The 5,540-nt window shown below is 34.1% G+C and overlaps 1 pseudogene; it reads right to left on the bottom strand.

Annotated features, from left to right (window-relative positions):
- Nucleotides 1-1,495: 1,495 nt before the first annotated feature.
- Nucleotides 1,496-5,184, bottom strand: LOC125218124 (protein GET4-like; annotated as a pseudogene).
- Between the last annotated feature and the right edge of the window lie 356 nt (nt 5,185-5,540).

Here is a 5,540-nt window from a genome sequence, read left to right as displayed (position 1 = left end):
TATCTCAGTTTCTCCAAGTCATGTATGTTCCGTACGTTTTCGTTTCTTAGACCCAGTAGGTAGATTAAAGATTTTCTATTTCTCAGACCCAGTAGTTTTAAGTTCTCGACCCACAAAATTGCGTGGCAGCAGTCAACCCTTTTTTTCCAAAACATCCTCAAATGCAATTTCGTAACACCTTCTTCCTCGTGGGATCGATCCTTTACTTCCCTGTGCTAAGTTGTAGTATAGTGGGTTGAGGTTTTTGAAGGAATAGAGTGCATCCAACGACCCATTTCTGATAGTTTCATGATCTTCTAGCCTCCGAAGTCTAGTCGAATCCTCTGGACCTGTTAGATCGAGTGACACATATCACACCGCACCGCATGTCTACTCTAGTCCTGTCAAACTTGAAACAAATATAGAAAAGATATAGTGAAAATAGTGTTCCTATATTGTAAGTAGTGCTTATATTATTAGTAGTCTTTAGTACTAGTTCAAAAGTTTTGATTATATGTTTAAAAGGAAATGATGCCGAACATTGCTAAATGTTGTTTAAATGCTACTTTGTGTTACAAATCTCTTGAAATACGAAATACTTCTTTTGTCCTAAGAAAATTAAGTCTGCTTTTTTTTTCACTCATTTTGAAAAAATTGATAAATAGTTAAAATGGATAAATAGTAAAGTAAAAGTGAGAATAATGTAAAAATAAAATATACCTTATATATTAGAATGCATTCTCATTGATGGAAAATAAATATTTTTACTATTTCAGGTGTTTTTGTAAGATTGGATAAGTATTCAAAATCCTGATAAAAAAGAATTACAAATGCCATTTTCACTCCAATTTATAACAATTTTACCATGAAATACAGTTGTGATAATATTTTTCCATATGTTTCAACAAAAATTTCCAAGGAAAAATCAATACATATTGGGTACTAGTACTAAAAAGCACAGTAATCAATATTTCACATCTTTTGTCACTTATTTTCGTATGGCATAAATTTACAACCAAGGAAAACACACCCTAAATCAACTCCAAATAAAATTTTACATTGATTTGATGCTTGAACGACTTCATTCATGCTTATGCTGAAAAAATATTCACTTTACAAATTTGGGCGTAATTCACGGATATGAAGCCGACAAGGTTAACAAGTAAAAAAAAACCATCAAATGCGTGTCTGTTGAGGCCAAAGATTTGAGTTCAAGTCTACCATAACTCAGCCTTTAAATTTCTATTCATTTATAATTGAAAAACAGCAAACCAATTTTTGGACTAATAAACAGGTTTGATCTTCCTTGCCCGTAAAAAAAGTACACTATGGTACTTATTATCATATGATTATCCATCTAGGATTAAGTTGTAAGATTCAATCTCATGAACCAAACATAATACCTATTCAATCACGAGATATAATCTTTCAAGACGAACAAACACTATAACAATAACGAGAAAAAATATCATATCAAAGTTAGACTTTAGATTACACCAATTTCTACCATAAGTTACTATTCTGCTGTCATCATCTGCAAATAATAGCAAAGTTATAAATACATAAAGTTGAGAAACAAGAATATACCATCCAATGCAGATCAATGGGAACAGTGATAGGAGTTGGTATTACCTTGAAAATTTGCCCAAACATTCCTCCTGGCATGGAATTTCTACGTTGTACTCCATAAAACTTCTCCGCAATTTCATCAAGCAACTGATACATTATTGTCAACGGCAGAGAAGTATGATTACTCATTAGGACAAATTTATGAGGATATATGGATAGTTAAATTACTGAGACTGGAAATACCATACTTCGTTAAAGAGACGTTCCCTATTTTATACTTTGCTTGTAACGATCAAGCAACATATTGAAAAGAGGCAAAGCATCTCTCTGCAACCTGCATTGCAAATTTAGAAAGAAGGCATAGCTTTATCAGTTTGGTCATACTCACACAAGAATGAGAGACAAATCAATCCAGCTTACGTTTCTAGAAGAAAATTGGTGAACTGCATTAGGTCAGACCGAGGTAAATTGAATCCTTGAGATTGCACTTGTTTCTTAATCTCATCCATAAGGACGATGGCATCTCTGAGATTACCTTGAGCTAAGTACCTAAAAGAAAAGGCGATCATTTAATGTACACAAATTAGAGGTACCGTGAACCTCAATGGGAGAATTGATAACCAGATTCTACAAGGTCGTCAGTTATATAAATTACAGGCGAATATGCACATCACATATTTCTTCAAAAAAGAGTCTCAACAAGTACAACTACTAATAGCAGTTGTTTAACAACTTTAACTGTATATTTTCATTCAAAGCATACTTAAATCAGAACTGCACATGCAACAGCAAGATCGTCTTCACCTGGATAACACTACATTCAGAAGTTTCCCGATAAATAAGTAACTAGAGATACAGATAATCTGATCGTAACACATCATATAATATAAAATTTTGTGACAACAAAATCTGTAACATATAAATCAGAAACAAGTTGTACTTTCAGCTCATAATGCCTATGCTCCATTGACTCCTCTTGTAACTTACAAAGTACACAAAATTTGTGAATTTTATTAAATTGGCAAGAGATGTCAAAATTCAGAACAAGATTGATAGACCTTGCCCATGAAATTGACTAGAGTTGAAGCAAACTTCTTCGGGTTCCTCCCTTGAACAAAATGATACGTCACTCTGGACATATCCTGCATCAATAACAATATTTTACACAATCCATATAGTTCCCAGGAAGTATTTGCTTTGAGTCTAATATTATCAGTAATCAATCATGTACCATAAAAAATCATCACAAAGCAGGAAGAGACTGAAGGGGGTGGGGGGGGAGGACTTAAGAAAACAACATATTTAAAACTGAGTGGATTAACAGATGGTTTGAGAGATCAAGGGAATAATTGCCAAACAGTACTGTCTTATTCTCTAATAGCATAAATATTGAAATAAGAGTTACCAACTCAGGAGATTCAGTATATAGGTAATCAGCTAGCATGTCATGAATTTCAGGAGATCCGTTCCTCGGCCCTCCAAATTCTGTAGACCACCTGTTCAGAAGATAATAAATATTTATAAGGACATCCTAATCAAAGGACAAATACTAATAAGCAAAAACACCAGAAATCTTGATATTATATGCCTTGATACAACCAAAGCATAACCACAAATTTGTTGTTCCAAGCATAACAATGGCCTAGCATAAACAACCAATTACAGTTCACAAGTTCTTAAGGAGATCTAAGAACTAAGAACCCCTTTATAGAATGCATAGAGAGGCAAATTTACATTTTTTATCATCTGATGTTGGAGGAATAGGAAAAACTCCCTCCATAACATTCAAATATTGTTCAAAATCAACACATCTGTCCTTGCATGCTCTAATACAACTTTAAAATTGACAGCTTAGAAACCCACTATTCATGACAATCGTTACTGATATTGGTAATAAATACATAGAATAAAATTTCACTCAAAATTCTGATACAGATTACCTAGACAGCTTGACCCCTTTGTCAACTAGTGTTCAAACTTATCATCTGTTGCTTCTAGAAACACAGCAAATTTCCTCTATTGCTTTTAAAGACTAATTCAAGTGATGGAAAATGGAAAAGAAATTAAACGGATATCTCACTTGATAGCAGCTCTCAAGAATGCTGAACAACCCTCAGCACGTGTTTTTGCAGCTCCTAGAGCTTCAGCAAGTCGCTGCATATCAACATCATCTCCTAGATCCAAATTTTGTGGTACGGATATTCGTGGAAACTTCTTGTAAATTTGCCTGATACAATCTGCAACAAACTCTTAGATTCTATATAATGTAAGATATAGCCAAAAAAAGAACAGAAATAACACAAATGTTTATCACTTAATCTGATAAGAACTAATTACCAAACACAAAGGGGAGTAAGTCATCTAACACATCAAAGTAAAGAAGGTAACATCAGGATAGATCACCAACAGTCATTGGATAAGTAGTAAAAAAAACATTGGTGATGAAAAGAATAAGAAACCAAAAAGATGGAACTGACCAAGAGTGTCATCTCCATAAGGGATATTTCCTTTAACAAGATGTTCCACAAAACAGACTGCAAGCTCAGCACCGCATGTAACCTGAATTGAGTGTATAGTTCATCAAGAGTTCCAACTTCCAGCTTGAGGTAATATAGGAAGATTATATCATTTCATATCTCTTTTGAAAAATAAAGAAGGCATGGAGCTTGAGGTCTCCAAGGTAAATAAATTCTAACTTAACATCTGGAAGTTTCTTATGCAACTGAATAGTTTTCAGCATTCATAATTATCACTTAGGGGGATTTACTTTTAATGATTGAGTATTTTCATCCTCGTTAATAGGATTCATCCAATCTTACCATTTCAATGAATATTAATCAATCAAAATAAGCTCAGTTGATCGAAATTAAAGGCCATGAGATATCCCAAAGTTCCAATATATCCTTGTAGACATTGGATTAGTTACTAGTCTATACTATATTTATGTACAGAGTATATATGCTAATCCTCAAAAGTAAACACCCATTTGTATCTTGTGTTAAAACTTAAAACCATTTTTATAAATAACTTTTCTGGGTAATTTTTTGAGGGGATTTTACAAGGGCTTGACACAGACGCATATTACAACACTAGAAAGAAATCAGTGGATATAATGTATTAAATGGGTACCCTCAGCTAAATGCTACAGAATAATAGAATAATATCACAAAAAACACAAGTCGGACCTGTCCATTCGCTAATTGTAAGCTAGCACCTGTGTGAAAAATATCCAAGGCTTCTAAGTACCTGTAGGCTGAAGCATACCTGCAGTCAATTGAAAGAAATAAGATTTAAGTTTTATCAGGGGAAAAGTGTCTTGACATTGGCAAGACTTGGCTATAATTATAAGTCACAAACATAAGAATATCCCCATAGAAGTTTCCTTCCTCTACAACTTTCTTAATCTTCTCAATTGTCTGTAATTGAGAGATAGGAAATATAAGAGCCGGAAAGAATGGAACAAAGCAAACTAACAAGACATTTGCAAGCTAATTCAGAGGGACATTGCACAGCACCATTACAATTGCATAAGCACATAACTCTTTTGTTGATACAGAGATAAGAGGAGAGTAATTTTGAAAGGCACACCTCTTCAGCTGGTGCAAGTGAGACACGCCTGGCCCTTTCACGTGACATCTAAAAACTTTTTCCAGAAAAACAAGAAAAGGAACAATTCTGTTTACTTCGAAGTAAGCTCTGAGGCATTGCAAAATTGTGATTAACATATACGGAACGCGATAATCAATCTGATATCAATTCATAAGTAGGAACAGTAAAAACTTCATTCAAATTAGCAAAAGAACTAGCAACCTGCAATGGCGCGAAAGTGTTGCATGCATGACTATCCATGTTCTCTACACATGCATGCAACTATTAAGTCTTAGCTATTAATCAATAAGCCATAATATTGGATCAAATAATGGCACGTGCGACATCTTAGCTGGCATGTGAGGAGGTGATGACGTGGAAAGTAGAAAAGGGCGCGAAGTGTG

The sequence above is a fragment of the Salvia hispanica genome, chromosome 1 (assembly GCF_029641045.1).
Source record: "Salvia hispanica isolate PSC_SH4W2 chromosome 1, Shi_PSC_v1, whole genome shotgun sequence".
Classification (NCBI taxonomy): Eukaryota; Viridiplantae; Streptophyta; class Magnoliopsida; order Lamiales; family Lamiaceae; genus Salvia; species Salvia hispanica.
This window is presented reverse-complemented; position numbering and strand designations above follow the sequence as displayed.